General features: G+C 35.8%; 1 pseudogene across 1 annotated transcript; it reads right to left on the bottom strand.

The window, feature by feature from the left end:
* Nucleotides 1-8,761: 8,761 nt before the first annotated feature.
* On the bottom strand, nucleotides 8,762-12,984 carry LOC309624977 (ATP synthase subunit g, mitochondrial pseudogene; annotated as a pseudogene). The gene has a single exon. The product of its transcript is annotated as an ATP synthase subunit g, mitochondrial pseudogene (transcript).
* Nucleotides 12,985-26,452: the final 13,468 nt, after the last annotated feature.

Here is a 26,452-nt window from a genome sequence, read left to right as displayed (position 1 = left end):
CATTTTCACTCAGTTCAAAATTGAGTATATATTAATATTTCATCTTTGATGCATGGGTTATTTAGAAGGGTGCTGTTTAACTTCCAAGTATTCATGGGATTTTTCCAAATAGCTTTTTGTAATTGATAATTAGCCTAATTATATTATTGAAAACACACTTTGTATTCTTTCTATTCTTTTAAATTTGTGTAAATTTGTCTTATGGCCCAGAATATAATCTATTTTGGTAACTGTTTCATGTGTATTTGAAAGAATATGTATTTGCTGTTGTTGTTGGCTAAAATGTTCTTTCAGTGTCAATTAGGTCAACTTAGTAGATAAAAAAATTTTAGTGGTTGCCCCATGGTCTACAATATACATCTTTAATTAATCATTCTGCCCTCAAATAATATACTACTTCACATATAGTGTAAGGAATTTATAACAGTAAATTCCTAATTCCTCCCTCCCATCCTTTGTATTATGATTGGTATACATTTTATTCTTTTTTGAAAAATTTATTTATTTATTTATTTGTGGCTGTGTTGGGTCTTCGTTGCTGCGTGCGGGTTTTCCCTAGTTGTGGCGAGCTGGGGCTACTCTTCGTTGCGGTGCGTGGGCTTCTCATTGCGGTGGCTTCTCTTGTTGCAGAGCATGGGCTCTAGGCACGCGGACTTCAATAGTTGTGGTGTGCAGGCTCAGTAGTTGTGGCTCATGGGATCTAGAGCGCAGGCTCAGTACTTGTAGCGTGCGGGCTTAGTTGCTCTGTGGCATGTGGGATCTTCCCAGACTACGGCTCGAACCAGTGTCCCCTGCATTGGCAGGTGGATTCTTAACCACTGCACCACGAGAGAAGTCTGACATTTTATTCTTACACATACTATAGACATACAACTCTTTCATACTATTTTTAATCACACAGTTATGTTTTAGAGCAATTAAGAATAAGAAAAAATAAAGTAAAATTTATTTTATTTTCATTTATTCCAGTGCTCTTCCTTCTACTGTGCAGATGAATATCTTGCTGTCTGGTGTCATAGTCCTTCTGCCTAAAAAGCCTCCTTTAACATTTCTTTTAGTGTAGATGTGATGGAAATGCATCCTTTCCAGTTTTGTTTATCTGCAAAAGTCTTTATTTGTCCTTTGCTTTTTTGAAAGACATTTTTACTAGTTACAGTGAGGTGGGTATAACTTTCCTTTTGCTCGGCTTTTAGTGTAGGTGTTTGAATTAATGTAGTCAGGGCTTGGGCAGGTTTTGAGATTTGTTGTTGCTGTAGTTACCCACAGTGCACCACAGGCTTCAAATTCCTCCAGCAGTACCTTTGGTTTAGGGTGGGGCCCACTTTGCTTGAGGGTTGTTTAGGGTGGAGACCCATTTATCATTTCTCAGTGTCAGCTCCACCTTCAGCGTTCAGTGTGAATTTTGCCTGCTTGAAATTTGCCTCTTGATTTTGTCCCAGGAGGCCCAACCATTACTTGTAACTTGCACTTGTTAGCCTAGTTGTACATGGCATGGTGGGGAGTGTTTTCTGATAGTCTGATTATGTCTTAATCCTGGCCATCCCAGTACCTGAATAATGGAATTATGGCCTTTACAGTTGCTCTTGACCTGCTTTAACTGTAGTTTTAGGCACAGGATAATTTCCTGCACCTTAAGTGTCACTGGTTTTCTGTTTCTTTCTCCCTATTGCAGTTGTTTTTTCCCCAGTACTTTAAAGTTGACAGTTTTTGTTGTCTGTCCTCCTACAAATGAAAGATTTTGTTCCTCTTTGGAACAAAATCTGTTTATAATATTCTAAAGCTAATTATATCCTGTTATGGTTTCCCAGTCTGAAGCTTCTGTTCACTCCCCAGGGTCTTCAAGGAGCTGCCTTTTGCATTATGTGCAGGATTTATAGCTGTTTCCTTGGGGGCTGGGGGAGGCCCCATTACAATCTTATTCCTACATTGCCCCCTCGCATATATTTTTCTACGTGTTTTTGCTGCTCTTGTCAATCTGATCCCATGTCTCTCAGGAATTATTTATAATTTCTAGACCCACAATTTCAGCATTTTTTATTTACCTTAAATATGGATATAAATACAAACACAGAAACAAATACAAACACAAATGTGTAATTATAACTGAATATATTACAACAAATTTAAAAGTAATAGCTCATTAAATATAAGTACCTATTTCCTGTAGGAGCTGAAGTATCACTCTATTTAATATACCTTGATCCAGTCTTTTTCAATCCTTTTCCTAAACAATTTCCTCATTTAAAATTGAAAATGACCTTACGTCTTGTTCTATAATCTAGGAAGATGTTTACAATTTATTGCCCATTTCCCCAAAGCCTTTTAATCTCTCCAAACAGCTTTTAATTTCCAGGAAAGATTCCTAGATGTAAAATGCCATTTTATGAATAATTTCTCTATTCCCCTTTTGGGCAAGCTGCTACTTATCTGGCAAGATTTAAAAGCTATTTTCAAAAAGACTTCCAAGGGACTGGTAATTAGCTTCTTTTAACTTTCAAAAACATTCTATTTGGATTTTGTTCCATATTAAGAATATTTTAGGGGCTTCCCTGGTGGCGCACTGGTTGAGAATCTGCCTGCCAATGCAGGGGACATGGGTTCGAGCCCTGGGCTGGGAAAATCCCACATGCCGCGGAGCAACTGGGCCCGTGAGCCACAATTACTGAGCCTGTGCGTCTGGAGCCTGTGCTCCGCAACAGGAGAGGCCGCGATAGTGAGAGGCCCGCGCACCGCGATGAAGAGCGGCCCCCGCTTGCCGCAACTAGAGAAAGCCGTCGCACAGAAACGAAGACCCAACACACCCAAAAATAAAAAATAAATAAACAAATAAAGTTATATTATATTAAAAAAAAAGAATATTTTATAAGATATTTCAGAGGACGTTTATCCCTCTTTTTAAATAGACTAAAGGGAATATGATACAATATCTATGAATGAGTGTAATTAAACCCTTTGCACTCAGAGATTGTATCTTCAAAAACTATAAGGTAACCATGACACATGACTATATTTAATAATCATGCTACTAATTATTATAAATTAAATTCTCTAGGATGTTAATATTGAAGGTGCGATGTTAGATGTTTCTAAACAACCAGCTATTCACTTTTAAACAAAGTTTATTTTTATTCTGTCTTAATACTAAAATATCCTTATTTGTTTACATTTCTTAAATATTTTAATAATTCACTTTATTAGTACTATAAAAATTAGTGATATTAATCCTCAGGGTCCACTTGAAGCTATACCATCCTTGTATGCCATTCATATAGCCATGCTCCTGTTATAACGCCTTCTCTGTACCTGAAATAGTGAATGATGAATTGCTGGTAGGGTGTAGCAATACATCGTAAAGTTGCATTGGCTCCATACTCGGAAAAAAGGCAAAAAAAAAAAAAAAAAAAAAAGAAGAATCATTCAGACTTACCTCACCTTATATAGAGCAGATTATCTATTATGTGTCTCCTCAAACACAAATAAATGCTCCGCTCATTGGTGATCCAAACCCAATGGGTGAGTTTTTACTAATTAATTCCAATGATACCTTGAAGATATCTCTCTGGATGAATTATGAGAAGTATTATAAATGGTAATACATTTTAACATATTTAAGCTTAACATTATCTGGCTTCTATTAGAGATAATGTTTAAAGAACTTACGGTTCTTGCATAAATTTTCTGCTGATGCTTCACATGGTTTTCAGATATTTGGAAGAAACCAATTGGACTTAAGGTTATTAGGTAGTCTTTAATATCTGCTGTATTATTGACGGGTATTGAACTGGATTGCATAGATAGTAAAACCACACTTCTATTATAATGACATGAAAATGAAAAGAACCAAAGAATTGACTCAAGTAGCCATGGGGTAGGCAGCACTGTATGACAGTCCTTTGTATGCTCATTGATATGATCTACCTTTTCTTGAAATTTAAAAATAATGTAGTTAAATTGCATGTATTTAAACATACCTTTGAATAAAATAACATTTTCTATGTAAAAGTATTTTAAAAAAATAAAGATAATGACACTGCATTTTGAAACTAATACAATACAGCCCAAATATTATTCACAGGAAGTTTCTTGCCTTTAAAATTGTTTTAATAAAAGATGAGATTATTAAAATAACTATTCAAAGCTTTAAAAAAGATTAAACCTTATAAAAACTTAAGGAATTGGACAAAGTTTAAAGTTACACATTGATTAGAAAAGAAAAAGCAGAATAGAGGAATGACTAATAACTGGTCTATTGAATGAACAATTAAAAGAATAAAAAGAATAAAGCCAGCAAATCTCTGGAAAATTTGACTGTAGGAGATAAACATACAAAAAAGAAAAAAAGAACAACCAAGATTGGAAATGAGGAAAAATCCTGCCAAAATTTTTAAAGGAAATTGTTAATTTTTATAAAAATAGGATATAAAGTTATATGTACACATATATTGAAATATTCAGCTATTCTTACCTCTAATAAACTTATATAGCTTGGAGCTTGATAGTCTATGGTTTATGAGCTAGAGATATACCAGTGAAGTTTACATCCTGCTGACCTCTCCAGGTGCCGATGGAAATACTCTACTTGCATAGTGCTCTGATGGCTTTGGCAGGTGAGAGAGAGAATAATTGCATCCATCTTCTGCCTTTTGTTAGAGATATTGTTTAGGGGTCTAAGGTATTACAGAATTTAAGCAATTCAGCTTAAATTTATACATATGCCTCTTTTTTTCCCCAGTGTACATCACACCACCAAATGGTTAGAAAAGGATACTTTCAATACAGCCTCAATATTGCACCTCAGACCACCATTCCCTCCCTCACCTCTGGCGTGTGGTGGTTTTTTGCCAGTCGGCTTCCTCATAATGATTTTTTTTTTCTTAATATGCTCATTAATCCCCCATGAGATCTAACTCCTCCACATCAACATACACATTCCTTAATGTGCCATAAGCCCAATTAATGTTAAAGATAGTTTGTTTCCTTGTTTGTTGATTGGTTGGTTGGTTATTATTGTTTCTAAAATTAAAGCATCTCTTGGAAGGATAAAATGAAATTGTCATTGTTGTCCTGTTGATATCCATATGTTGAAGACTTGATATTCCACAAAAGAAATGGAAGTGATAGATACACAATAATATAGCAGTTGCCATGGCACCCCAATTTCTTACACAATATAGTTCATGAAACAATATATATAGGGGAACTTGGGCATGTTGTCCTGTATAAAATATATATGGAAGTCTAGCTTCCCCATTAACAGACCCTAATTCTTTTGGCTGGCAATAATTTTAGGATCTCAGTTGATCATGGGTCTCTCTAAGACCAGAAGTTATTTTCATTGCATGTTCTGCTAGTATAGATTTGGCCTATTTTTTACCTCTGAGTGATTGATTCTGGTGACAATGAGTTGCCTTTTCATTGCAGCAAAAGAGAACGATTTCAAATCGTTGTGTGTAATCAGTCCAAGGGAGAGAAGCCAACCAAGCCTCTAACTTGAAGATATTTCCTGTTTCAATTTTCATTTTATCTCTCTGATTCATCTTTTAATCACAGCAATGCTATTGTCTGATGGAAATGCAATGTTGGAAATTTAAACATGGCATAATTTAGTATATTTCGCTGAACCTCAGAAGAGAAAAATCTCTTTCCTTTCTCAGGCACCTAGCTACTTTTAAAAAAAATGACTACTTATGAGTTGAAATATCATTACTACAAAAATAGAATGTGAAAGATCACGCCAAAATGCGCAGATATTCTTACCAGCTTTTCAAAGTGATTTCAAATGTGGTACATTTTCAGTTCTGTACTGATATTTGTTTTCCAAAGATGATTATTTGGATACAAATATAAATATGTTTTTATGTATCTTCATAATCTTTAATGATATGTCTGCATGAGATAGATACATATAGAGATATACAGCAATATTAGAGCAAATTAAAGATATACAGTAATATAAGCTTCCTTAGAATGGTTTTTATCTAGTATTTTTTTTTTTACTTAAATCATTGCTTAATGAAAACAGAAAAAAAAAGGAAGAGATCCATTTGAAAGCAAAAAACTGACAAATCTAAACTTTGATCTTCATAAATATCAATAAAAAATTCCCTGAGCTCATTGTTTCTGAAGCTTGTCTACACATTAGAATCAACTGGGGATCTTTTAAAACTTCAAAGCCCAGGACACATCCCAGCCAAATTAGATCATAAAGACATTCTTATAGAGTATCTTCTAAAAGCATTAGAGCTTTGCCTTTCACATTTTGGTTTTTAATTTCCCTAAGAAAAGTTGGAGTTCTAATTAACTTTTGGGACAACATCAGCATTCATTGAACCCATTTCTTGTTTTTGAGTTTCATTTTTTGAGTGCTTCTAACTATATATAAGGACTGATACTTTAGGAACTTTGTTCTTTATTAAAAGTCTGTCAAAGGATAAAAGGAGTATTTTTAATAAAACTCATTCTATCTGCAGTTACCATATGATACGTGGAACCCTTTTATAAATTAAAGTTACATAACAGGATCTCAGTGATCTTATTTTTCTGTATCTTGAAACACCTGGCTATTTTAGCATAGTGGGGATTGTCATTACTCATCAATTATTATCAATGATGCTTTAAAAAAGATTGAAATAATAAGAAAGTAGAAGATTAATGGATTTTTTTCTACAAGGCTCATGCTGAAATGAAAACAAACAAACCTTTGTCATTGAATCATTCTTATTTTTCTTATTGCCTTATCCAAAATATTGTAACCATTTCTCAAAAAGTAAAGAAGATGATTCGAAACATCATCTCTGGAGTATTGTCTTACCTTCCTTGAACACAGTTGAGAATTTTCTGCTTATAATGGTGAAGAGAAGAAAATTTATGAAAGAAGAGTTTTCACAAATATGATATGAATCAGGAGATAAATCAGGAGGTGAGGCAACACCACAATGAACCCTAGACTCTTAATAATGATGATGAAATAGATTTTATAAGCACAGTCTCAGCTATGAGTCTTCAGATTATGATGTCTGAGATGAACTTTCTCAAATTCAAGAATCAACAAGTGAACAATATATTTCTAAGGATAAATGGAAAATATGATATTCTCATTCAGTTAGTCATTCAGCTGGAATGACATCATTGCACAAAATTTTGCAAAAAGAATCTGGACATTTTTAGGATGGACCTAGAGGATATTATGCTAAGTGAAATAAGTCAGACAAGGAAAGGCAAATACTGTATGATTTCACTTATATGTAGAATTTATAAAACAAAACAAATGAACAAACAAAACAGAAACAGACTCATAGATACAGAAAACAAACTGTTGGTTGCCAGAGGGAAGGGAGATGGGAGGGTTAGGCAAAATAGGTGAAGAGGATTAAGAGGTACAAACTTCCAGTTATAAAGTAAGTCATAGGGATGTAAATACAGCATAGGGAATGTAGACAATAATATTGCAACAACTTTGTATAGTGACAGGTGGTTACTAGACTTATTGTGGTGATCAATTCATAATGTATATAAATGTCAAATCACTATGTTGTACACCTAAAACCAATATAATGTTGTATTCAACTATATTTCAATTAAAAAAAGAATCTGAACTTTTTTTTGAAAGGATGTGTGACAATATTCTTTCATCTTTTATTATGTTTATTCACCAAAATGTTCTTGATATGCTCATAAGTGGACAAATGCTAAGAGTAAGAATTGGAAAAAGACATTGGAAGGAAATAGATGGTGTAGACATGAAACAAAATCCACTGGTTTCATCAATCTAGTTCGTATTTATAAACCTAAAACTGAGACAACTTTCCAATTTTGGAGCAGAAGAAAAACACCGTGAGCTGTCAAAGTTTCAAAAAACTTTTTCATTGTGTATTGATTATATAAGTGCTAAAAGAAGAACAAGAAGTAATGATGAATTTGAAACTATTAGAGATGTATTTGCAATCTGGAACCAATATTTATAAGCTGGATATGTTCATCATTCATACATTGCAATAATGAAAAGTTGGTTTTATTCAGAAGGTATTGTCCATTTTAGGTATATATCTTCAAAAATAGGAAAATATGGAATAAAATTTGGACTAGCCATGTTTAAATTCTCATTAAAATTTCTAATAAAATAGCCTCTAAATATCTCTTTATTCTTAGTTCTGAAATTATCCATGACTTAAAAATCTAAAAAATTAAGATCTCTTTGGAACAAGATATTATATGGTGATGACTGTTTTTTTGTTTTGTTGGGGTTTTTTTGGCATACTGAATTTTTTTCCACAGTTGACACACTATTTTCCTAACACAACTGATTCAAAAGACCATGCTTCCCACTGTCCTTTAGTGTCACCTCTGGCATATATCTGCATTGTGGATATTATGTCTGTTTCCGGGACCTCTATTCTATTCTATTTATTTATTATAAATTTATTTATTTATTTTTGGCTGCGTTGGGTCTTTGTTGCTGTGCATGGGCTTTCTCTAGTTGCGGTGAGCGGGAGCTACTCTTTGTTGTGGTGCGCAGGCTTCTCATTGTGGTGGCTTCTCTTGTTGCGGAGCACAGGCTCTAGGCGCACGGGCTTCAGTAGTTGTGGCCCACAGGTTCAGTAGTTGTGACTCACGGGCTCTAGAGTGCAGACTCAGTAGTTGTGGCGCATGGGGTTAGTTGTTCCGCGGCATGTGGGATCTTCCCAGACCAGGGCTTGAACCCGTGTTCCCTGCGTTGGCAGGCAGATTCTTAACCACTGCGCCACCAGGGAAGTGGTGCTGCCATAAAATCTCACTGTCTTAATTACTTTGCTTTATAGGAAACCTTGATATTTAGAAAACCAGTCCTCCCTCCACCTTCTTCCTCAGCAGTAACTTATTTATTTTTAGTCCTTTGAGAAATTAAATACATTTTAGAATCTGCTTATATTTCATCAAACATAGAATTTTTATGATAACTGCATTGAATTAATAAATCACCTTGGGTAGCTTGACATCTATATACTATTGAGTCTTTAAATCTACATACATATTACTCTATCTGACCAGTCATATTAGTTTTCTGGAACTACCTTCCATCCATCCTCGTAATTACTCTGAAAAAACTATAGCCTATTTAGCAAAAGTTAGTAGCCAGAGATAGGTTTCTGATAAAAGGTAAGAAAAGAGATCTATCCTCTAAGAATTTTGGAATTGGGATAGAGACAGATATCTTAAACTCAGTGGTTTTCTGAAGAGTAGAGGGATTTGCCTAAAAAGCAGAGGAACTGGTCTGCAGCATGAGAAAAAAAACTGAAGGAAGTTACAGAAGGAAAGAATGTGAAAACAAAGAGAGATTGAGGACAGTCAACCGCGCATTTCGATTTGTTCATGAGACACAGCTGCATTTTTGTCCTTATATTCTGTGAAATACATATGCTTATAATAAAATTTTCTTTTCTGAAGCCAAATTAAGTTCAACTTCTTTTGTTTGCTGTTGAAACATTCATAATTATCACAGTTCTTTCTTATAGGCTATTTATCAATAATGATTATTTCTTAGGCATTACTTTTCCTTCAGATTCATAATTCATAGTCAATTTAGAAATTATAGATTTAAGGACAATTTCATCATACTTTATAGAAAAATTCTTAAGTGTGCTTATGAATGATTGGTAATAAAGTCATACAACATGACTTAGGAATTCTGGTAAAAATGATGGGAAGGGTTTGAAATTGTTAATTTGAAATAGCCTTGATTTTTGGAAAATATTTGTCTTTGAAAAAGACATCAAAAAATCTATGTCAAAAACTGATAATAGATTTTCCATTTATTGATGTTTCTTACTTTTTAAGAATAAAGGCCTAATCTAATAACTTCTGACTGGTAATCATATACTGCTACTTTGGGTTAGTAATACTTTTACAAGATGAAATCTAGGTTTTAGTGTCTAATTATTATACCAACATTCATGGACAAAGTTGAAATAAATTTTGGTTAAACACTGAAAATGTTTTTTTTTTTTGACACTGTCTTATTTTATTCAAATAGCAGTCTGCTCACACATGGTCCAAAAACACCCAAATAATAAAGCAAAGATTGGTCTTCAGACATCATAGCCAAGGATGACACGCTTGCCTATGATCTCGCCAACATTAAACCACATCCACACCTCAGTGGCCACCAAACCATTCAGTAGAGCTTCCTTAACTGTGAGCTGTTTGAAGCTACCAGTTTGAGCACTATTGATAATGTTTTTCAAGCTCTGAATAGCTGTAGGGATCTCAGCAGGGGTTGGAGGAACCAGCTCAACCTTAGCATAGTGCCAAAATGTGGCCAGTCAAGGCTTCGAGTAAGTCATGGCAGCGTTGACCAGCACCAGGGCCTTCTCCATGAGGTTACGGACAAACTGGGCCATGGTTCTAGTACGGAAAGCCCATCACCCTGAGTGACCGGCTTGAAAACTTTTAATTCTGAGCCAACATATGGATTTTTTAGCTCTGTACAAATACATAAATTATGCTTATCTTCTGTTTACAGGAATAATAAATACAAACACACTTAAAGCTGCCTTATAGTGAAAATCACAGCTTATAATATGGAATTAAATATTGGTGAAACTTTAAACAGTGTTTGGAAAGCTGAGCGTTATTGAAGTAGACTTCTGGAAAGGTTAGCTTTTTTTTTTTTTTAAACAAAATTCATGTTTTATTTAGGTGGAAATAAACTATACAAAATTGGTTTTCTTCACCAAAAATAGCAGCAGTATTTTCTGTATTATTCCTTATAAGTGTTTCATAAAGGCTAAGGTATAAATAATCCTATATGCAAATATCCCAGCTCAAAATACCCCCCTAACTGAAATGATCACTTGAGTATGAAAGACTTTGAACAATGTTAGAAAAGCTACTTAGCAGGATATTGCAATAGACAAATGAGAGTTAATGGATCTTTGTGTTACTTATATATCTATTGGAGCAATAGAAATAATGAGTGGATGGATAAAGAATATATATTTGAGATAGAACTACGTAGGACTTGCTGATGAATTTGATGTCAAGGTTTAGAGAGGAAATAATGATTACTCCTAGGTTTTTGGCTGAGCATTTAGTGTGTACAGTGGTAGCATTTCCTGACACAGAGAACATTGGAACAGAAATAGGCTTTCATGGGAGTGAAACCATGCAACTCAGATTGGACTTGAACGCACGTGCCGGTACTCGAACCCAGCCTAAACCCAGATTGGGACTTGAACCACTGTTAGTTGAGATCACACACCTTGTCTCAGGACTTAAGCTCAGGTTCTTTATGTCTCATCACAGAAAGAATTCACTGAGAGACAAAATGATAGGTAAGTAGATTTATTTAGAAAGATACACATTCCATAGACAAGAATGCAGTCCATCTCAAAAGGCAAGAACAGCCTTGGGAGAAACACAGTCCACAGACAGAGTGTGGGCCATCTCAGAAGGCAAGAGGCCCTGAAATATGGCGTGGTTAGTTTTTATGGGCTGGGTAATTTCATAGGCTAATGAGTGGGAAGATTATTCCAACTATTTCGGGGAAGAGGTGGGGATTTCCAGGAATTGGGCCACCGCCCACTTTTTGGTCTTTTATGGTTGGCCTTGGAACTGTCATGGCACTGGTGAGTGTGTCATTTAGCATGCTAATGTATTACAATGAGAGTATAATGAAGTTCAAGGTCTACGGGAAGTCAAATCTTCTGCCATCTTGGACCTAATACCAGTTTTTGTCATGTCCTATGGCTATGTCATTCTTTAAAGGTTTTGCCCTACCCCGTTCCCTCCTGCTTCAGGAGTAGGACTGTTGGGGAAATGACTTACTACTAGACTGTTAAATATTAATATATGTGTGTGTGTGTGTGTGTGTGTGTGTGTGTGTGTGTGTGAGAGAGAGAGAGAGAGAGACTGAGAGAGAGAGAGAGAGGAGTTTGGTTGACTGATTCAGGGGAGAATCAAAGTTAGAAAGGAGGATAAATGGGAGGCAGTTGACCAAGATGGCCTAAAAATTTCCCTCAGGTTGACTAAACGTTAGACAGCCTTCTGACTCTTAAGCTCCTGATCTCCCTTTTCCTAGAGCATTTACTTTAGAACACTTGTAAATTCCCCTTAGGATATAAATCTTTTTAAAAGCCTTTTGCCAGTTTTATAACCCATGAATGACTTTCTCAAGGACCTGAGGGCCGTCCCTTTGAAATGTAAGCATCAAGGAAGGTAAAGTCCTTATCTCTCAGTTTCTAGAGGAAAGCAGGAAACTAACTTCAATGGGCTCTAAATAGGCAAACACAAATAGCCTAATAAGAGTTATACATTTGCAAACTCAGACATAATTCACTATACTCAACATCTCCCATTGATTAACCTTCCCTGTAACTTCTTTTAAATTAATGGAACATGACATTTAGGCCCTTGCTCCTGTGATCTCAGGACCAGCAACAGCAGCCGTCCTAGGTGCTGGTTGGAAATGAAAAGAGTTCAAATCCCAACGCAGGTCTACTAAATCATAATCTGCGTTTTTAGTTAGATCCTCAGGGGATTCATATACACACTAAAGTTTGAGAAACACTGCATTAGGTTACCTAGGGAGGGAAACTAGACTTCAAAGGCAGTGGGGGTGGGTAATGAAGAATGAAACAGTGGACTGGTTGTGTAGTTAAAGTTGAAATATTATTAGAGTGTGGGCTGTAGAATAAATTAGATGGAAGGATGGGCTAGCCTGGCCAAAGAGAGGGATGTGGATATAAGGTGAGTTAGTGCGGTTGTTGATAATAGCATGGTCAAATGTACAATCACAATAGGGTTGACTGGCAGTAATCTGGGGGCTAGATTCATCTGTGAGAGGTCTTTAAAGGTTATGGTTGTCTAAGTAAGTATATCGGGCAATGGCATGAGTATCAAATATTTTGTTTTTAAAAGTCAAGAGAAGGAAGCATGGTTTACAAGTATCAATAACACCCTTGTGTTATCTTCCAGTTGTGAGATACATATGAAGGGGAAATAAAAAAGTAGCCTGGGGCTTCCCTGGTGGCACAGTGGTTGAGAATCTGCCTGCCAATGCAGGGGACACGGGTTCAAGCCCTGGTCTGGGAAGATCCCACATGCCGCGGAGCAACTAGGCCCGTGAGCCACAACTACTGAGCCTGCGCGTCTGGAGCTTGTGCTCCGCAACGAGAGGCCGCGACAGTGAGAGGCCCATGCACCGCGATGAACAGTGGCCCCCGCTCGCCGCAACTAGAGAAAGCCCTCGCACAGAAACGAAGACCCAACACAGCCAAAAAAAAAAAAAAAAAAAAAAAGTAGCCTTGTCTTGAGAGGGCTAGGTGGAGGCTGTGACCTCAGGAAAGGGCCAGGATTTAGATGAGACAGGAGTTGGCAAACTTTCTGTACAGGTCCACCTAGCAAATATTTTAGGCTTTGTAGGCCACCTGGTCTCTGCCACAACTACTCAACTCTGCTCTTATAGTGGGAAAGCAGCCATAGACCTTATGTAATTAAATGAGTGATTCAATAAAACTTTATTTACAAAAAATAGGCATCAGGCTGAATTTGACCTGGAGGCTATAGTTTGCAGACTCCTGAGTTAAGGTATCAAGGTAAAGAAAGTGATGATGATGATAGTATGGGGATATTTAATCCTGGATTTCAGAGGAATCTAGAAAACACTGGGATGCTGAAGAGCTGTGGTAGATTTGTGTCAAGTTAGGAGATATATAAAGCAGTGTGGCACAAACTGTGAGTGAGCCGGAATTTCTGCTGGTAATGTAAATAAAAAGCAACATGAGGCATGGAAAAGTAGTCCTGATATTCTTTAAAAATTTTGAATTAACCACATATTTCACAATATTTTATACATGCACAATAATATAAACTATATAGAAGCTATATAAAACAAGATGAAACTCATGTGTCCAGGTTAAGGAACAGGATGTGAGGAATATTTTGAAGCCCCTGTGCATCCCCTCATATTCTTATTCATCTCCTCTCTCCAAAGGCGAGCTCTGCTCTAAATTTTGTGTTTATCCTTTCCCAGTTTTTCTGTACCTGGAACTCAGTTAAAGAACAAATCTAGAATTTAGAAGACTGAATAGAGACCTCTGGAGAGATTGAGAAATTTCTCTCCCAGAGGTGTGTATTTACATTACAAAGGCAGATAAAATCTGATGTCAGTCATCCATTTACATTCCAAAGGGTTAAAAATTGGGAAACTTCCTCTTCACTTCCCAGAGAAGATTTGTTTATCCCAGGAAGATAAAGTTTATTTCTCTCTCTCTGGAGGAGAGGGAGGCAGCTGGGCAGTGTGTAATCCCTATTTGCTCCCAGAATTATAATTTTGGGGTTTTTCTCCTTTGGGGCAAGAAACCTCCTTTGTGCACTTGCAGGCCCAACCATATGGCTCTCATTGCATCAGCTGGAAGGGGGAAAATGAGGTATGGGGAACAGATGTGCTTACTGTTATATTAATAATCTTCCCTGATCCAGAAACCTCATGTTTGCTTTCAGGACAAAGTAAACGAATATAGATATCAAACACCTACCATCATCAACAGCAAATACATATTCTTGTCAAGTGTGCCCTGGGTTCTGAGGGTTTAGAAGTCCTGTTTCTCCAAGGTGTACAACAGGTTCACCATGGACACAGCAAGAGCTTTATTGAATTATAAGCTGTGTCATCTGCCTGGAACTTTGGGCTTCCCATGTTCAGGGGCTAGCGGATGAGAAGTCATCGCAGGGGCAAATTGACTTGCTTTATCAGAAGGTAGGGCTGCTGTTAACACAATAGGGACAGGGAAGACTATGTTCATCTACTTGGGCACTGCTTGATAATTCCTTATACAATTTTAATGGTCGGTGGACAGGTGTAACTGCCACAACCTGGGAACATAGTGTCCAAGGCTCACACCCCTCAAGGATGAGGCACTGTGTCACACTACTCAGTAAGAAGTGCTAGTTTAGGAGAGAAGAATCTACAATGGGTGGTAGAAGACAGAGATGATGTCAGTTATAATCCTGACAGCAGCTGCAGTGGTGATGACTGTCCTTTGTCCCAGTGACCGTCCTTTTATACGTTTCCACTAGGAAAAGAAGCCTATAATCCTCTATGAGCCACTCCCAGAATTTATAAGGATATTCAAGAAGCACAAGGAGTAGACTTCAGTGGACTCTATGCTGCACTGCCAAGATCCTTCTTTAAGATTGAAGGACTTATTCTCTCAGCCTCTGGGAGCACTCCTGGCAGACAGCCCTCAGTTGTCATCTTACCCAAAGTCATATTCCCATCTTGGGGCAGCCCACATCCAGTGACTGTTCAGTGCAGGAGTATAAAGGCTTTATAAAGTATAAAGGCTGCTCCTACTGACCACCTTCTCCCTCTGCCCCTCCTCCTTTCTTCCCTGTCCACAGCTGTTGATTCCAAGAGTAGTCCCTTATAACTCCCCACATGCTAATTTCAGTCACTTGGTCTGCTTTGTTGAGAATCCCAGCAATAACACACAGCAGTTAATGAATTATTTTTAAAATATGTGTCTGAATGATGTGTTACTTTGAGGGATAAATATTGAAAGGGTCAGTTTGTAGAAGTTAAAAAGAAATATTCTTAAAGTTAGAGTTAAGGGGAAAATACAAAACCTGCTGGCAACATTGACTGGAGCTTAAACACCTGATACAGCACCTTCCCTCCAGGAGGAATGAAAATTCGCAGAGTATGGGACTTTTGCTTCTCAACTGTGTGGCAATAACGGTAGCAGTGACTTTACCCAGGAGCTTGTTAGGCTATCAGGTTCCACCCCGGAGCTACTGAATCAGATTTTGCATTTTACAAGATCCCAAGGTAATTCCTATCCAGTGATTTAGACCAGTGATTCTCAACCCTGACTGCAAAACAGAATCACCTATGAGCTTTGAAAAAAATGCTTATGCCTATGCCTCATTCTAAATAAATTCCATTAGAATCTCTGGGATATGGTGTCCAAGCATTAGTATATTACAAAAGTTCCCAAGGCCTTTTATAATGCATAGCCAGATTTAGTACTCATTGATACAAAGGGTCTTCAAGATTTCTTTTCCCCTTTAATGTCTTAGGTTAGTCACAAATGCCTATGAAATCCCTTTGGATTCCCATCACCAAGTCTCCATTTTTCTCTTAGAATTTTTAAGCTGTTTATCTCATTTCCATTCTTCCAACCTCAGAAAATCAAAATCTGAAACTGTATATGGATCAGTTTGTTTATTGTCTGATTCTAGCCTCTAGAAATTGCAGCGTTCTATCCTTTCTTCTCAATGGACTGTGGATAAGGTGAAACTAATAAATGGCCATAAAGCTTAGCTTCCAGGTACAAAATCAGTGCTCATACTCCTTTCAAAATGCTGTTTCAGTTTGGTTAGAAGGATCTTTAATTTCAATGTATTTTTTGGGTCAGTCAATGAAGTTTGGCCCCAAGACAAATCATTCAATCCTTTGTTTCTTCCCAGTGCTTTGAGACATAGGACCAAAGAAAGGGATGAAAGTATATAAATAGCTACAATGGTATCCAATTCCCAGACCACTGATTCTTGCTAAAGCAAACAAGTACAGAAGACAATTGGAAAAAAAAAAAGCCCATCACTTCTTTCTACATAAAATAGGAGATAATTCAAATAGATTGAATTATGTAGACCGGAATAAAATAACATTATTTTAATTAAAAAAACACACGTATTACATAGTAATTTTAAATATGCTTGGTGTGTAGGTCTTTCTCCACATGTTCTAGAAACCTTTCATTGACTAAAATAAACCAGTGAAATATAGGAAAAGGACATAATAGTTTAATATTTCGAAGTTATTTAATGATAAATGAAGAAAGTCTATCAGTATGTCTAAATAGAAGTTTATTTGTATGAATATTCCTTGTACACTAAAGCCCATGTGAAAACAAATATATATTTAAAACATACATTAGATCTAGGAATATTTTATCACTGTCAAGGTGAGAGAACAGAAGAAGAAAATTTTGCTCATGTAAGTGGAAAATTTATCAAACTGCTATTAAAATTTGGAATTTGGCAGTTTTGTCATTATTATTTTTTTTTTTAATTTTTTTTTAATAAATTTATTTATTTTATTTATTTATTTTTGGCTGTGTTGGGTCTTTGTTGCTGAGCACGGGCTTTCTCTAGGTGCTGCGAGCGGGGGCTACTCTTTGTTGCGGTGTGTGGGCTTCTCACTGCGGTGGCTTCTCGTTGTGGAGCACAGGCTCTAGGCACGTGGGCTTCAGTAATTGCGGCACGCGGGCTCAGTAGTTGTGGCTCGCAGGCTCTAGAGCACAGGCTCAGTAGTTGTGGTGCACGGTCTTAGTTGCTCCACGGCATGTGGGATCTTCCTGGACCAGGGCTTGAACCCGTGTCCCCTGCATTGGCAGGCAGATTCTCAACCAGTGCACCACCAGGGAAGCCCCTGTCATTATTATTTTTTACTTAGGAAATAATTTTATTTTTTTTTTCCTGAAGAGAGAATACATTAAGATTCTTATATGGGAGAGAATCAACCAAAGGTCAAGAAAAGAAACTTCTTCACAAATTATAACATGTGTGGTAACTTACTTAAATATTTAGTGACTTCAAGTAACTATGCATATGCATCCAGATGTTAACACTGGACCTGATGTTACTGTCGGTTGCCTTTATACATGAGTGACCAAATCCTATTCTTGAGATGGTGAAAGGGAAACCTGCAGGAATGGCCAATGCATGTTCACATGGAATTCTGCATTCCTTGGCTTTTTATACAAACTCTTTTAAAGATCATGATATCTCAACATGTATTCAGGACTATTTCCACTTTTAAGGAGTGGTAGTTTATCATTCATCTCTTTAGACCTTCAATTGGCTAAAAAATACTGACTGGCTTTATTATATATTTTCTTTCTTTCATTTCCCCCTCCTCCCCAATTTAGATAATTCTTTCCATTGGCTTTAGCCATCTAAAATTTCTCATAATTATACATTCATATACAGATATCCTGAAGGCAATTATTTCCTTAGTGTATTTGATTGTGTTTTCCCCTATCTTACAACTGCCTTGACCAAAAGAAATGAGAGACCTAGAGATAATTTGAAAATATTTTTGAAATATTTTGAAAATAATTTTGAACTGGAATACTTTATATCTTCTTTACAAATTCTAGCAAAATGATACTATCATTTTTCTGACTATATACATGCCTAAGGAGTCACACTGGTCTTGTAGCAGCATAGACATATTAACTTTGAAGACTTGAAATTATATCACTATAAGTTAACTGCCAAGATGAAAACTTGTTAATTTGATTTTTCAGGTAATGGAAGATTGAATACATTTTATGAATACTTGTGAAAATTCAACATGTAGAAAAAAATTCATTTATAGTCCTCTAAAAACTCACGAATGGAGTTGTTTCACCTTGCGAATAACGTCAGGCCCAACTCTTTTCAGAGTAAGAAGTAATATTTACTATTTAGCTCTAAGGAAGGAGAAGGAATCTCATTTGTGTTTATGACTGAGAAATTATTTGTTAGCTTGTTGAATAAAATCTTGTCATTAGGTAACCTTTTAAAATGTGTTTCCTTCAGAAAATTGAGATCACTAAATATCTGAAATATAAAAGGGATTTATAAGAAGGGAGGCTTTATATCAACAGGGTATGAAACTTCAAGTATTTTGATAATGTGTACAATTTAATTATTACAGCCTTTTAAAGACCATGTCAAAACTTCAGTTATTTCTAGCTGTGGCGTCTGCCCTCAAGTAGCATGTTAATTAATTAAACATTTTGCCTACATGGGTTTTTGCCCACAGATATTAAAGAGTATTGTTTGGGCAGTTTTCAAGGCTACTGTTAAAAATGATAGAATCACAGAATCATTGGCAGAATCCAGTTGTGTCATGGTGTGATGACAGGTTCTCTGACAGCAGAGCCTAGGGAAAATACTTCTGTAAACAGCCTTCCCAGATTAAGAGAAAAAATCCTGTTACTCCTTTTCCCCTCTGCTCTTGCTCTTCTTATCTGTTAATTTTTCTTTCCACTATACCAACAGCAGCCTGGTAGCTTTAGTAACGAAGTGCTTTGGCCTCATGAGACAAGAAGCTTATCAAACTTTTCAAACTTGAAAACCCATTCAGTTATCAGCAACCCAGTGACTGTCACAAACAGTATGTGCTGTGAATCACCACAAAGAAATGAAAAAGGTCCAAGTAACAAGTGCTCCAAAAATGTTTTCTGCTTCATGCTTAATTAACTCAGATGATAAGTCTTCGATGCATAAACATGTGAACGTTTTCACCAGAACATATTGTCAACAACCCAGGGAAACATTATGGTGCAATAAGCTTTAGAGATAATTCTTTGCCTTTTGTTAATGTGTTTTGAATCGCAAACATTAGAATTTAGCCCTTTCAAATATGATGAAAAGGCCATGATTCCTAGAGCAAAATTAAAATCAGTATTATTTTTGTGATTGCTTTCATAATCAGGAGTTAGTTTTGGGGAGAAATCCAAAAATATTGATATGCTTCAAAATCTCTAAATCCTTTTCTGCTTCCATAAACCATATATTTTCTTTTATCATGTACTACTTCTCATAGAAAGTACTGGCAGAGATTCTATCACTTTAGACATTATAGTTAAAAGTAGATAGATTCTCTCTGTAAAAGAGCCTTCTATCAGCACAATCCTACCTGTGTGGGAACATTTTAGAGTTACTTGATGAAAGTATACTGTCACTAATGTTTCCTTGTTTGTGTATCCCAGTTTTATATTCCTTGGCATATAGTAAAAAATTCCAAAAAACAAGGCTAAAACAAAAGGCAGTAATGAAAACAAGCATAACTGAGAATTCAGAAAGCTCTATGCAAATGGAGAAAAGCATATTGAAAGCAGTAAAAATGAGTAGGGGTTTACTCTTGGCCAGATTTTCTTTTAATATTATCTGTTGTATAGGTTTTTAAAAAATATAAATACATATACGGCTTCACATTTTTCCAATGTGTTTTAAGTTGCAAACGGCATAAGGAAATAGTGGTTTTTGTAAATCCAGAACATGTAGAATGTCAGCACCTATTAAAATGTGTAGATGTGCAGCACAGATACAAATATTAATTGCCGATATTCATTTTTAAATAACCAATTTAAAACTAACCTATAGGTTATGGAGACTTGACCAAAACTCAAATTCTTTCTTATATGTTTCTTCATAAGAAAGATTATTATTTTTCTGATTCTATGCAAATCAGACCTTAAGAATAAAACTAGGTCTTCCAAAATTTGTAAAACTATATGTGAAAAATTATTTATCTAAGCTTATGTAAGTGTTATCTACCATTGCCAACAATTCTGATCATGAAGTGGACTGATATATACTGAGCATCCATAGTATAAATCTATTAAATACCTGCTTCTGTAGATATTGAGAAGGTTCTGTCTGCAAACCTTTTCTCTCTCTTTTTTAAAAATATTTTATTGAAGTACAGTTGATTTACAATGTTGTAATTTCTGCTGTACAGCAAAGTGATTCAGTTATACATATATGTATTCTTTTTCATATTCTTTTCCATTTTGGTTTATCACAGGACATTGAATATAGTTCCCTGTACTATACAGTAGGACCTTGTTGTTCATCCATTCTATATATAATAGTTTGCATCTGCTAGTCCCAAACTCCCAGTTCTTCCCTCCCCCCTTGGCAACCACAGGTCTCTTCTCTATGTCTGTGGGTCTGTTTCTGTTTCGTAGATATGTTCATTTCTATCGTATTTTAGGTTCCACATACAAGTGATATCACGTGGTATTTGTCTTTCTCTTTCTGACTTACTTTGCTTAGTATGATAATCTCTAGGTCCATCCATGTTGCTGCAAACGGCATTATTTTATTCCTTTTTATGGCTGATTAATATTCCATTGTGTGTGTATATATATAAACACACCACATCTTCTTTATCCATTCAACTGCCGATGGACACTTACATCATTTCCATGTCTTGGCTATTGTAAATAGCACTGCAACGAACATAGAGGTTCATATATCTTTTTGAATTATAGTTTTGTCTGGGTATATGCCCAGGAGTGGGATTGCTGGACCATATATCAATAGTAATTCTATTTTTAGTTTTCTGAGGAACCTCCATACTGCTTTCCATAGTGGCTGCACCAGCTTACATTACCACCAACAGTGTAGGAGGGTTCCCTTTTCTCCACACCCTCTCCAGCATTTGTTATTTGTAGACTTTTGATGGTGGCCATTCTAACCGGTGTGAAGTGGTACCTCATTGTAATTTTGATTTTCATTTCTCTAATAATTAGCGATGATGAGCATCTTTTCATGTGCCTGTTGGCCATTTGTATGACTTCTTTGGAAAAATGTCTATTTAGGTCATCTACCCATTTTTGGATTGGGTTTTTTTTGTTGTTGTTTTTTGCTTGTTATTGAGTTGTATGAACTGTTTGTATATTTTGGAAATTAAGCCCTTGTCAGTCACATCATTTGCAAATATTTTCTCCTAGTCTGTAGGTTCTCTTTTCATTTTGTTTATGGTTTCCTTTGCTGTGCAAAAGCTTGTAAGTTTGATTAGGTCCCATTTGTTTATTTTTGCTTTTATTTCTATTGCCTTGGGAGACTGACCTAAGAAAACATTGGTACGATTTATGTCAGAGAATGTTTTGCCTATGATCTCTTCTAGGAGTTTTATGGTGTTGTGCCTTATGTTTAAGTCTTTAAGCCATTTTGAGTTTATTTTTGTGTATGGTGTGAGGGTGTGCTCTAACTTCACTGGTTTACATGCAGCTGTCCAACTTTTCCCACACCACTTGTTGAAAAGACTGTCTTTTCCCCATTGTATATCCTTGCCTACTTTGTTGAAGATTATTTGTCCATAGGTGTGTGGGATTATTTCTGGGCTTTCTATTCTGTTTCATTGATCCATATGTCTGTTTTTGTGCCAGTACTGCACTGTTTTGATTACTGTAGTCTGAAGCCTGGGAGGGTTATTCCTCCTGCTTTGTTCTTTTTCCTGAGGATTGCTTTGGCAATTCTGGATCTTCTATGTGCAAACCTCTTCTCTTCTCTAGCTACACCGTCTAGGTGAGGATTCTGGTTTTATTGATAATGTCAAATATCTTTCCAAAGAGGTTGTACCAGTTCATACTCCTGTCAGAAATATGTAAAAGTTCCTGTTGATGAACATACTCACCTATATTTAGTATAATAAGACTTTTTTATTTTTTGTCAGTGTAAGATGATATTTGATCATTTCCCGGCTAAAGATTAGTGTATTTTTATATGTTTCTTGCCCAATCATGTTTCCTTTCTGTAAATGCATCTTTATGAATTTGGCCATTTTTTATTTCAATTTCTTTCATCTATCCTATATTTATTGTGGGAGAACTTTACATGTTATATTGCCAGTCCCCAGTTTTATGTTTTGAAATATCTTTCCCCATTGTCTTTGTGGTAATTTTTAATAAACAGAAGTTCTTAATTTTAATAGAGCCCAATTCGTCAAAATTTTCTTTGTGATTTTGTGCTTTTTTGTTTTAAAAACTCCTCTTTAGACTTGTAAAGTGAGTCTCTTAAATTTTCTTCTAAGAGTTAAAAATTTTTGCCTTTCATACTTTTGTCTCTCATACTTAAGTCCATAATCTATCTGAAATTGATACGAGTGTATGAATTGGCATACTCTTTTCTTGATGGAAAAAAATATACACTTTTGTCATGTATCGATTTTTGTGTGTGTAGTTTATTTCCAGTCTCTCTCTTCTTTCATTGGTCAGTATTATACCATTGTGTTAATAATACAATATTTTAGTGATATCATATGTTAAGACCTATTGTAAATCTAGATCATCCTTGTTCTTATTTTTCAGGAGTCTTGATTATTTTTGGCAGTTTTCTCTTTCATCTATTAAAGGTTTTGACTAGGATAACAGATCAATTTTTGGAGACATTTTATTTTCTAGTATAAAGCTTTTCCTGATTATAAACATAGACTAGATCTAGGTCTTTCAAAATTTACTCAGGTCCTCTTTTATCGTTTTTATAACCTATAACTTTCTATAGGTTTTATAATATTTTTACATCATTTGTAAGATGTATTCCTTGAAACCTTACTTTTTTTCATGATAATGTAAGTGGACATGGATGGACCTTGAGTTCATTAAGCGAAGTGAGATAAGTCAGACAGACCAAGAAAAATACTGTAAGATATAATTTATATGTGGAATCTAAAAAAAAAAAAAAAAAAAACTCATAAAAAGAGAGAGTAGAATGGTAGTTACCAGGTGTTTGGGGTGGGATTGTGGAGGAATTGGGGAGATTTGTTTCAGGATACAAACTTTCAACTAAGGGACAAATAAGTCCTGGAGTTCCAGTTACCAGCATAGTGATTATAGTCAACAATAGTCAACAATATAGTTTATAATACAATACTGTATTATAAACTTCAGCGTTTCTAAGAGACTAGATCTTAATTGTTCTCACTACAAAAAAGAAATAATTAATGTGACATGATGTAGGTGTTAATTAACACTACAGTGGTAATCATATTGCAATATATAAATGTATCAAATCAACATGTTGTACAGCTTAAACTTACACAATGGTATATGTCAATTATATCTCAAAAGATTAAAAATAATGTAAATGACCTGTTACTTTCAGTGAATTGAGAAGACACTATCAGAGTTCAAGCAGAGGAGTGATAGGGTATGAATTATATTTGAAAGAGATTATTCTGGCTGCTTTATGAATAGACGAAGATGAGAGTCAGGCAAAGCTGGAGTAAGGAGAACCATTCAGGAGGTTATTACTATAATCCAGGAAAAGATGATGATGACTTGACTGGGATTATAGAAATAGATATAGAGAAAAGTAGTGAGATTCTGGATATATTTTGAAGTTAGCAACAACAGGTTACAGTGATTAATTAGATATGAACTGTAAAGAAAGAGAAAAGTCATGGTGGACTGCAAGGTTTTTAGTTTGAGAAATGGAAAAGGTGAGGTTGCCATTTTAGGAAATGGGGGAGACTGCAACAGGAATAGGCTTGGGTGGTAGGAATACAAGGAGCTCCATTTTGGAAATGTAAGTCTGAGATCCCTCTTGGACATTCAAGTTGACATGTTCAGTAGGCGGTTGGATGTAAGAGTCTGGAGTTTAGGGGAGAAAACTGGGTTGGAGATAAATTTGGAGGTCATCCCGTTAATAGGATTTTCCCAAGTCCTGAGACTGGATGATATGACAAAAGAACTTAGTATAAGTTTTAAAAAGGTAAGAACTCTAAGGACTAAAGCCTGTTGAACAATATTTAGAGATGTGGTCATAAGGAGCAACCAGCAAAGGAGACTTATAGGGATCACCCAGAGATGTATTAGAAAAAGTAGTCCTTTTAACTGGACTCAACATTTAAAAAAAAATTAAATAGAAATGTTTGAGCAACTCCTGGTAGATCAAGTAAGATAAGATTAAGATTTTACCATTTACTTAGCAACATGGAACCATTGGCGACCTAGATAAGAGGATTTTGGCGGGGTGTTAGGGATGCAAACATGACTCCAGAACACTCAAAAGCAAATTTGTGGAGAGAAATTATGTCCAGCTTCATGTGAATACTTTTTGGCTGGCCTGTTGGAGGATGAAAGAATATGTGAAGCAGAGAAGCATCCCTAGCCTACTCAGTAGCTGATCATAGATACATGAGTGAAAAAGCCAAGACCAATTAGATCTGCCAAACTGATCCCAATCCAAACCTCCAATCTTCTGAATTAAAAAAAAAATTAAGAAAAAGAAGATACAGACAACAACAAACCCAGGATAATATGAAAGAAGGAACACTCAGGAAACAAGACTTCTTAGAGATTAAAATTAATACAGTAGAAATATATTCAAAGAAGGGCTAGAACACAAAATTGAGGAAATCACTCAGTAAGTGGTGAAAAAAAGACAATGATAAAAAAATTTGAAATGAGAAAGTTAAAGGACTAAACTAAGAATTTCAATTCAGATGTGAACATAAATTTCAGAAAAAACAGAAAACTGAAGGTAGCAGCTTATTAAAGACATTTTTAAAAATCCCCAAAGTGAAGGGCCTGTGTTTCCATATTAAAAGGGAGGTCAGAAGAAAAAAAATTAAAAGCACATCATGATCTAATTTTAGACCACTGAAAATAAAGAGAAGGTCCTGTATTTGTTTTCCAGGGCTTCTGTAAGAAAGTACCCCAAACTGAGTGACTTAAAAAAAAAATTATTGTCTCACAGTTTGGGAAGCTAGAAGCACAAGATCAAGGTGTTAGCAGACCTGGTTTCTTTCGAGGGCTGTGCAGGAAGGACCTATTCCAGACCTCTCTCCTTGGCTTGTAGATGACCGTATTCTTTCTGTGTCTCTTCCTATTGTCTTCCCCCTATGTGTGTTTACTCTTTGTCCAAATTTTCCCTGTTTATAAGAACATCAATCAGATTGGATTAGAACCAACCCTATTGACTTCATCTTAAGTAATTGTATCTATAACGACACTACTTCCAAATAAGGTCATATTCTGAGGTAGTGGGGAAAAGGACTTCACATAGTATTTTTAAGAGGACACAATTTAACCTATAACAAGTCCTAAAATCATCCAAAAGAAAATATATATAAAACAGATCACACAGAGGGAACTAGATTTAGAATGACATTGGACTTCTTAGTATACCCTCTAAGTTCTTTGGGAAAATGATTTTCAACCTAGAATTCTATTCATAACCAACTAATAATTAAATGTAAAGGTGGGCTAAAGCCGTCTTTAGACATGCAAGGACTCAAGTGTTAACTTTCCCTATCCCCTTCTCAGGAAGCCACTGCTGCATATGCTTAATAAAAATGGCAGGGGTGGGGGATTGGTGGATTTACTATAAAGTTAATGAATCTTCAATTTTAGAATCCCTCACTTGCACAGTTCCCCCTTTCAATGAATGGAAAGGGCCCTAGCAATGTGGTGACATAATCAAATGATTTTGAAAAAATTTTAAAGAAAGATAACCACTATTGGTTAAGACAGTCACATTTCCTTGTATAGGTGTGCTAGGCATTTTTGGGATCCAGCTAAAAAGAAGCTGTGTTGGAGACATTATATTGTGTTTAGTAGGATATATTTATGAGGCTTATGTCATTTCCACGTGTAGTTAAAGTTTTGCCAGGTGGAAGTGTAAGAATAGCTTCTAGTAATCTCCTCTTACCATTATGCTAACTGCCTTAGTGGCATCAAAGTTCAGAGCCAGAGATTTATCACAATAAGAATGTGTCCTTTTGCAGCTGACACCAGAAGGATCTAGGTAAGGAAGGAGATGGAGGATGTGAAATTTACAGAGGCGGAAAAATCTACCAACCATCATGCATGCAAATTGTAAGCAGAGCATTCAGTTCTCATCAAAGCCCAGAAAAAAATGGGCATTCTCTTCAGTCGGGAAAGTACTGGATAATATAGAATTCGTGATT

This window comes from Balaenoptera borealis (assembly GCF_965194805.1).
Source record: "Balaenoptera borealis genome assembly, chromosome: 3".
Taxonomy (NCBI): domain Eukaryota; kingdom Metazoa; phylum Chordata; class Mammalia; order Artiodactyla; family Balaenopteridae; genus Balaenoptera; species Balaenoptera borealis.
The sequence above is the reverse complement of the archived record's forward strand: the minus strand, read 5'-3'. Positions and strand labels throughout refer to the sequence as shown.